Below are 9,864 nucleotides of genomic sequence, written 5' to 3' on the forward strand. Positions count from 1 at the left end.
TTTGTCAATTTTGGCTTTTGTTGCTGTTGCTTTTGGTGTTTTAGACATGAAGTCCTTACCCATGCCTATGTCCTGAATGGTATTACCTAGGTTTTCTTCTAGGGTTTTTATGGTATTAGGTCTAACCTTTAAGTCTCTAATCCATCTTGAATTAATTTTTGTATAAAGAGTAAGGAAAGGATCCAGTTTCAGCTTTCTACTTATGGCTAGCCAATTTTCCCAGCACCATTTATTGAATAGGGAATCCTTTCCCCATTTCTTGTTTTTCTCAGGTTTGTCAAAGATCAGATGGCTGTAGATGTGTGGTACTATTTCTGAGGGCTCTGTTTTGTTCCATTGGTCTACATCTCTGTTTTGGTACCAGTACCATGCTCTTTTGGTTACTGTAGCCTTGTAGTATAGTTTGAAGTCAGGTAGCCTGATGCCTCCAGCTTTGTTCTTTTGACTTAGGATTGTCTTGGAGATACAGGCTCTTTTTTGTTTCCATATGAACTTTAAAGCAGTTTTTCCAATTGTGTGAAGAAAGTCATTGGTAGCTTGATGGGGATGGCATCGGATCTATAAATTACCTTGGGCAGTATGGCCATTTTCATGATATTGATTCTTTCTATCCATGAGCATGGTATTTTCTTCCATTTGTTTGTGTCCTCTTTTATTTCACTGAGCGGTGGTTTGTAGTTCTCCTTGAAGAGGTCCTTTACATCCCTTGTAAGTTGGATCCCTAGGTATTTTATTCTCTTTGAAGCAATTGTGAATGGAAGTTCATTCATGATTTGGCTCTCTGTTTGTCTGTTACTTGTGTATAACAATGCTTGTGATTTTTGCACATTAATTTTGTACCCTGATATTTTGCTGAAGTTGCTTATCAGCTTAAGGAGATTTTGGACTGAGATGATGGGGTTTTCTAAATATACAATCATGTCATCTGCAAACAGGGACATTTTGACTTCTTCTTTTCCTAACTGAATACCCTTGATTTCTTTCTCTTGCCTGATTACCCTAGCCAGAACTTCCAACAGTATGTTGAATAGGAGTGGAGCAAGAGGGCACCCCTATCTTGTGCCAGTTTTCAAAGGGAAGGCTTCCAGTTTTTGCCCATTCAGCATGATATTGGCTGTGGGTTTGTCATAAATAGCTCTTATTATTGTGAGATACGTTCCATCAATACCGAATTTACTGAGAGTTTTTAGCATGAAGGACTGTTGAATTTTGTCAAAGGTCTTTTCTGCATCTATTGTGATAATCATGTGGTTTTTGTCTTTGGTTCTGTTTATATGCTGGATTGCATTTATTGATTTGCGTATGTTGAACCAGCCTTGCATCCCAGGGATGAATCCTACTTGATTATGGTGGATAAGCTTTTTGATGCACTGCTGGATTCATTTAGCCAGTATTTTATTGAGGATTTTTGCATCGACGTTCATCAGGGATATTGGTCTAAAATTCTTCTTTTGTTGTGTCTCTGCCAGGCTTTGATATCAGGATGATGTTGGCCTCATAAAATGAGTTAGGGAGGATTCCCTCTTTTTCTATTGATTGGAATAGTTTCAGAAGGAATGGTACCAGCTCCTACTTGTAACTCTAGTAGAATTCGGCTGTGAATCTGTCTTGTCCTGGACTTTTTTTCGTTGGTAGGCTATTAATTGTTGCCTCAATTTCAGAGCCTGCTATTGGTCTATTCAGGGATTCAACTTCTTCCTGGTTTAGTCTTGGGAGAGTGTAAGTGTGTAGGAAATCATCCATTTCTTCTAGGTTCTCTAGTTTATTTGCGTAGAGGTGTATATAGTATTCTCTGATGGTAGTTTCTATTTCTGTGGGGTCAGTGGTGATATCCCCTTTATCGCATCTATTTGATTCTTCTCTCTTTTCTTCTTTATTAGTCTTGTTAGCTGTCTATAAATTTTGTTGATCTTTCCAAAAACCAGCTCCTGGATTCATCGTTTTTTTAGAGGGTTTTTTGTGTCTCTATCTCCTTCAGTTCTGCTCTTAGTTATTTCTTGCCTTCTGTTAGCTTTTGAATATGTTCTTGCTTCTCTAGTTTTTTTAATTGTGGTGTTAGGATGTCAACTTTAGATCTTTCCTGTTTTCTCTTGTGGGCATTTAGTGCTATAAATATCCCTCTACACACTGCTTTAAATGTGTCTCTGAGATTCTGGTGTGTTGTATCTTTGTTCTCTTTGGTTTCAAAGAATATCTTTATTTCGTCTTCATTTCGTTATGTACCTAGTAGTCATTCAGGAGCAGGTTGTTCAATTTCCATGTAGTTGAGCGGTTTCGATGAGTTTCTTTGTCCTGAGTTCTAGTTTGATTGCGCTGTGGTCTAAGAGACAGTTTGTTATAATTTCTGTTCTTGTACATTTGCTGAGGAGTGCTTTACTTCCAACTATGTGGTAATTTTGGAATAAGTGCGATGTGGTGCTGAGAAGAACGTATATTCTGTTGATTTGGGGTGGACAGTTCTGTAGATGTCTATTAGGTCCACTAGTGCAGAGTTGAGTTCCATTCCTGGATATCTTTGATAAATTTCTGTCTCATTGATCTGTCTAATGTTGACAGTGGGGTGTTGAAGTTTCCCATTATAATTGTATGGGAGTATAAGTCTCTTTGAAAGTATACAAGGACTTGCTTTATGAATCTGTGTGCTCCTATATTGGGTGCATATATATTTAGGATAGTTAGCTCTTCCTGTTGAATTGATCCCTTTACCATTATATAACGGCCTTTTTTGTCTCTTTTGATTTTTGATGGTTTAAAGTCTGGGTTATCAGAGACTAGGACTGCCACCTCTGCTTTTTTTTTGTTCTCCATTTGCTTGGTAGATCTTCCTCCATCCCTTTATTTTGAGCCGATGTAGGTCTCTGCATGTGAGATGGGTCTCCTGAATATAACAAACTGATGGTTATTGACTCTTTATCCAATTTGCCTATCTGTGTCTTTTAATTGGACCATTTAGTCCATTTACGTTTAAGGTTAATATGGTTATGTGTGAACTTGATCCTGTCATTATGATGTTAGCTGGTTATTTTGCTCGTTAGTTGATGCAGTTTTTTCCTAGCATTGATGGTCCTTTTCCTTTACATTTTGGCATGTTTTTGCAATGGCTGGTACTGGTTATTCCTTTCCATGTTTACTGCTTTCTTCAGGATCTCTTTTAGGGCAGGCCTGGTGATGACAAAATCTCTAAGCATTTGCTTGTCTGTAAAGGATTTTATTTCTCCTTCACTTATGAAACTTATTTTGGCTGGATATGAAATTCTGGGCTGAAAATTCTTTTCTTTAAGAATGTTGAATATTGGCCCCCTCTCTTTTCTGGCTTGGAGAGTTTCTGCCAAGAGATTTGCTGTTAGTCTATGGGCTTCCCTTTGTGTGTAACCCGACCTTTCTCTCTGGTTGCCCTTAACATCTTTTCCTTCATTTCAACTTTGGTGAATCTGACAATTATGTGTCTTGGAGTTACTCATCTTGAGGAATATCTCTGTGGCATTCTCTGTATTTCCTGAATTTGAATGTTGCCCTGCCTTACTAGTTTGGGTAAGTTCTCCTGGATGATATCCTGCAGAGTGTTTTCCAACTTGGTTCCATTTTCCCCATCACTTTCAGGCACACCAATCAGACGTAGATTTGGTCTTTTCACATAATCCCATATTTTTTGGAGGCTTTGTTCATTTCTTTTTCCTCTTTTTTCTCTAGTCTTTTCTCGCTTCGTTTCACTAATTTGATCTTCATTCATTGATACTCTTTCTTCCAGTTGATTGAGTCAGTTACTAAAGTTTGTGCATTTGTCATGTATTTCTCATGTCATGGTTTTTATCTCTGTCAGTTTGTTTATGGCCCTCTCTGCCTTGATTATTCTAGTTATCCATTCTTTCATTTTTTCCCCAAGATTTTTAGTTTCTTTGCGCTGCTTACGTAGTTCCTCCTTTAACTCTGAAAAGTTTGATCGACTGATGCCTTCTTCTCTCAATTCATCAAAGTCGTTCTTCATCCAGCTTTGTTCTGTTTCTGGCGATGAGCTGTCTTCCTTCGGAGGGGGAGATGCACTCTGATTTTTTGAATTTCCAGCTTTTCTGTCCTGCTTTTTCCCCATCTTTGTGGTTTTATCTGCCTTTAGTCTTTGATGATGGTGATGAACTGATGGGGTTTTGGTGGGGTGTCCTTTCTGTTTGTTAATTTTCCTTCTAACAGTCAGGACCCTCAGCTGTAGGTCCATTGGAGATTGCTTGAGGTCCACTCTAGACCCTGTTTTCCTGGGTATCAGCAGTGGAGGCTGCAGAAGATAGAATATTGCTGAACAGTAAATGTTGCTGTCTAGTTCTTGCTCTGGAAGCTTCGTCTCAGGGGTGTACCCCGCCATGTGAGGTGTGAGGTGTGTCTGCACCTGAGTTGGAAATGCGGAATCACCCGTCCTCTGTTTCACTTGCGCTGGGAGCTGGAAGTTGGAGCTGCTCCTATTCAGCCATCTTGCTCCGAATCCATGAATATTTTTATACGTTAATGCCAGAAAAGTAATGCTGTCCAAGATTTCACAAGTTCAGGACCACTGAAAGTTCCACATTTGGAAATATCCTGAAAGCCACTCTATGTTCTTTTTCCAGTGACTGCTTTTCAATCCTCATTCCATCCCTGTAATAAACCAAAATCATGAGTATAACACCTTTCAGTGAATTTTGTGCATCTTTCTAGCAAACTATCAAAAGTTAAGGGTGCTTTTAGGGATCTTTGAGCTTGAAATTGGCAGCAGAAAAGAAGGCAACCTGTGGACTGTTCCCTCCAATGCTTCATTAAAAAACAAACAAACAAAAAACCAAAAACAAACAAAAACTTTAGTAAAGACTGAAACAGAGTAATATGTGACATACAGGAATGCTCAGGTTTTATCGATCCCTGCCTCCTAGCAATGCTAGTCTAGCTGTTTGCAGAGGTAACCAATCAGAACGCCTCAATGTAAGCTCATATTTCTTACTTTACACACTAGTGTGTCAGCTCTCCTTCAGTTTCAGAATTTCACCTTCTCTGAAATGCCAAAAGAAGTCCATGTGGGCATGCTTTGGTTTTATCATCCTGTGTGGCCCTGATTTTGTGGCTGTTTGCCCCAAAGCTAGCCCTAGCAGGTCACTCGGGTCTGCAACAACATCCATTCATTCATCCTGTATCTTATCCAGCATCTGACGAAGGTGAAGACCAAGCAGGTATTTGGGACATGACAATGAACAAATTAGTCAGGGTTCCTGCTCCCATGGAGTTTGGAAGTGAGACATTTGATGGCAGCTCATGAAACATTCCATCCTTTTCTCGATTTTCTGTTTACTTTTCCCCCTTTGCCTTTTTCTCTTAGGAAGCAGGTACCCTCCACCCTCTTGCCCATCCTGGTCTCTCTAGTGAAGAGGGAAAGAGGTGTTGCTGCCTGACATCCACCAGCTCGGTGTGACAGATGTTAAAGACATGGCTGGAAATGTTACAGCAGGAACTTTTCAGCTTCCTCTGAGGCACTAGGATTTTCTTCACACTCTCTGGAATGCACAAAGAATTTTCCAGATAGTCACACTATAATGAAAAGTCAGTGCGTGTAACACATCACTCTCTATCTAAATATAAGAGGGAACAGTATTGTCACAAAGACCCTGCTTCAGGAATGGAGAGATGTGCAATATACAAATACTTGATTTTATAATTTTTTTAATTCCAGGAAAGTGTAACTGATTTCTTGTTTTCACTACTTTTCAGATGAGTGAAGAATTATTATTGGCTGCATTATTCAACAGATTCAGCCAGCAGACACCTCATTTAGCGCCCCATGGAGCAAGCATGTAACTAAGTGAAAAGCCTGGGTTTGTCCTTCAGGTTTTAAATAACCACACAAACAAGACAGCAAGGTAAGGAGTGTCCTGGCATCAGTGTTCATTGACTCAACTGCAGATGTCCTGCCCGCAAGAAACCTATCTTTGATAGTTGGCTATAGATGTTTCATTGCTCTTTTGTCAGGCTTTCCGGTATAGGAGACTTCTACTTCAGTGTTTTTACAATTATGTTAAATGTTGTTGGCTGGACACGGTGGCTCATGCCTGTAATCCCAACACTTTGGGAGGCCGAGGCAGGTGGATCACGAGGTCAGGAGTTTGAGACCGGCCTGACCAAAATGCTAAATCTTGTCTGTACTAAAAATTCCAAAAAAAAAAAAAAAAAAAAAAAAAAAAAAAAAAAAAAAAAAAAAAAAAAGCTGGGCATGGTGGTGTAACCTGTAATTCCAGTTACTCAGGAGGCTGAGGCAGTAGAATCAGTTGAACCTGGGAGATGGAGGTTGCAGTGAGCAGAGATCAATCCACTGCACTCCAGCCTGGGCAACAGAGGGAGATAACCTCTCAAACAAACAAACAAACAAAAAAAAAAAAAAAAAAAAGAGAGAGAAAGCTTGTTAGAGTTTCCTAGGCCCAATCATATCTAGGATGGGATTTATATCTGATCTGATCTTATGTCATCTTGGCAGCCATGCAGCCATCTGTTAAGTGTTATGAGACACAGACTGTTCCAACTCCAGGGAAATGTTCAGCTGGTAGGAAAGCTTATCTTTTCATTTTCGGTCAAAAAAATTAGGCTCCATGCAGCAACTTTAAAATAATTGGTCATTCGATATGCCCTTGTGCCCTCAGTTGTTGACTCCCTCACCTAAAATAAAATGTAGAGTCCCTTTTAGGCCAGAGATTGAAAGCAGAAAGTGGTTTCATTTCCTGAAAAAAAAATTACTTTAAAGGAAGGAAATGCCTGTCAGTGTTCTCTCTCTCCCCCTCTCTCTGTCTCTCCTTCCCTCTTTCTTTTACTACCTCACTTTCTTCCTTTATTTGAAAACAGATTTTTCAACCTTGGTAGTACACTGCCATTTGGAGAAAGATGATTTTGTTCAATTCGTGGGGAGAGGAGCATCCTATGCATTGTAGGATGTTCAACAGCATTTCTAGCCTCCATCCACCACATACAAGTAAAGTGTTAAAGAGTTACGGAGAAGACCTTCAGTCATCAATTTTAGGTTTTAATTTTACGCTGACTTTTAAAGAAATAGAGTACACTGTTCTTTCTTTACTACTTTTATCTCTCTCTCATTCTCACTTCCTTCTCTCTTTGACTTTGTCTCTCTCTCTCTCTCTCTCTCATACTCCCTCTTTTATCTCTTCCTCTCTCTCTTCCCTTCGACTTTCTGTCTTTTCACTCTCTCTCTCTCTCTGCTGGTCTTCCCCTGCCCCTTCTTCCCCTTTTTGATGGCTTTGGAAGTGTAAGACTGCCACCTCTTTGGGTTTTTGCACTGAGTGCAATAACTCCATGATTTCCTTGTGGTATTTAATGGGAGTCCCCCTAGAAGTTATAAACTGCCTTTCTTTCCATATTGCAGCATGGACATGTAGGATTAGATAAGCATACTTGCTATCTGTATAGATGTTTAGTCTTTTTCCCTTTCCCAGTTCTAAGGATCAGTTAAGTACCACTAGTTCTGCTCACTGAGCTCTGGTCCCTGGGGGAAGCGACTTACTTTCAAGTACAGTTACATCACTAACTATGGCATAACCTAACTTTTGTATTCCATTCTCCACAAATGAACTTCCATCAGTATATAGGTTAAGGTCAGGATTAGCTAAAGGGACTTCTAAGAAATCCTCTCAGGCAGCATAAGTCTGGACTATAATTTGGTGGCAGTCATGCTTGACTGGTTCTCTATCCTCTGGGAGAAAAGTGGCAGGGCTGAAGGCTGCATACATGTGTATTTGAAGCACTGGTCCCTCAAGGAGTATCACCTGGTATCTGAGCTGGTGGTTGTCTGATAGTCATAAACTTCCTTTGGCACATAGTATGCCATTTACATCATGAGTAGTCCAGACAGTGAGATTTCTTCCTTGTATTATTTTGATAGCCTGACACTAAGATGGCCAATGCTGCAACCACTCATAAAGAGTAATGCCAGCCTTTTGTTGCTCTATAAATTTCCTTACTTAAGTGTGCCACTGTTTGTGGGGTTGTTCCTCAAGACTGAGTAAGGACTCCAAGAACTATTCCTGCTCTATTGGTGATGTATAGAGAGAAGTTTTGTCCTGTGGGAAGTCTTAAGGCTAGGGCTTGTACTAGGGTCTGCTTTATGGTTTTGAAGGCTCTTTCTGCCTCTGGTTGCCATTCTACTAGATGAGTGTTTGCCCTCTGGGTCTATTTTATTATAGAGGGGCCTGGCTATCTTGCTGTATCCAGGGATCCATAGTTGGCAAAAGCCGGTGATTCCAAAGAACCCCCTCAACTGTTTTAATGTCTTAGGGTGAGGATAAGCCAGTATAGGCTGTATTCATTCCTTGCTGAGTGCCCTTGATTCTCTGGCTAAGATTAGGCCTAGATATTTGACTTGTTGTAGGCAGAGCTGGCCTTTGATTTAGATGACCTGTACCCTTGATTAGCTAGAAAGTTCAAGAGATCTAGAGTAGTCTGCTGGCATGAGGCTTCCAAACTGGTAGCCAAAAGTAAATCATCCACATACTGAAGGATCAGAGTGCCTGGACTTGAGAACTGGCCTAGATCTTGGGCCAGTGCCTGACCAAACAGATGAGGACTATCCCTAAATCCTTGGGGCAAGACTTTCCACGTAAGTTGGGACGTGTGGTCTGTGGAATCCTCAAAAGCAAAGAGAAACTGGGAGTCAGAGTGCAGGGGAATAAAGAAGAAGGCATCCTTGAAGTCCGGAAACATGAACCATTCTGCTTCCTCTAGTATTTGAGAGAGCAGGGTACAGGGGTTGGATAAAACTGGATATAGAGGAATTACTGCCTCACTGATGAGTTTAAGACCTTGCACTGGTCTCCAATGACCATTTGGTTTTTGTACTCCTAGAATTGGGGTGGTGCAGGGACTGCTGCATTTTCTTACTAAGCCTTGAGCTTTTAGGTATCTAACAATATCCTGCAATCCTTTGCAAGCTTCAGGCCTTAAGGGATATTGCCTTTGATAAGGAAAAGTGGTGGGGTCTTTTACCCTGATTTGGACTGGGCAGGCATTTTTTGCCCTTCTGAATTGTCCTTCCTAAGCCCAGACTTCAGGGCTGATTCCCTCGTCAAGCAGGGGACTAAAAATGAGTACCTCGTTCCCCATACTTATGTAGATAATGGCTCCAGTTTTGACTAATATTTCACTCCCTAATAATATGCCTTTCTTTCAGGCATAACAAGAAAGGCATGTGAAAAGAGCAAAGTCTCCCAATTACAACTGAGGAGGTGGGAGAATTATCTGGTTACAGGCCATCCCAGGATTCCTTGGATGGCAACGAACCTTGAGAACAGCTGTCCAGGATAGGAGATTAACACTGAGAAAGCTGTGCCAGTGTCCATACAGGAAGTCAATTCCCTGGTCCTTAATGGTTAAACGTACCTGAGACTCAATGAGGGTGATGACATGAGCTGGCACTTGCCCAGGCACTTTCAGTCCTATTGGTGCATCATCTGATTAGCGGTTTCTGGCCCATATAACCTTTGTCCTCTGGGGTACTGCACCTTCCAGTGATTGCCTCAGCCTAGTGGACATGGGTGAGGGGGCAGCTTTTTGTCATTGGACAAACTTTTTGAAGGTGTCCTTGCAAACCACACTGGTAACAACCCCTACCTGGTTACTGGCCTGCTCCATTTTCTGTCCTCTCAGAATCACCAAAGTTTGTTTGTCTGAGGGCCATGACTAAGGCTGAAGCCTTTCTCTGTTCTCACTTTTACTTTTCACCCTGTTCCTCTTGGTCGCTATCACAGAAAACTAAAATTTCTAAGTTTAACAATGTCTCTAGATTTTGTTCAGGGCCCAAGGCTCGCTTTTGAAGGTTTCTCCTGATATCTGTGGCTGATTGGGTAATAAACT

The sequence above is a fragment of the Macaca thibetana genome, chromosome Y (assembly GCF_024542745.1).
Source record: "Macaca thibetana thibetana isolate TM-01 chromosome Y, ASM2454274v1, whole genome shotgun sequence".
NCBI lineage: Eukaryota > Metazoa > Chordata > Mammalia > Primates > Cercopithecidae > Macaca > Macaca thibetana.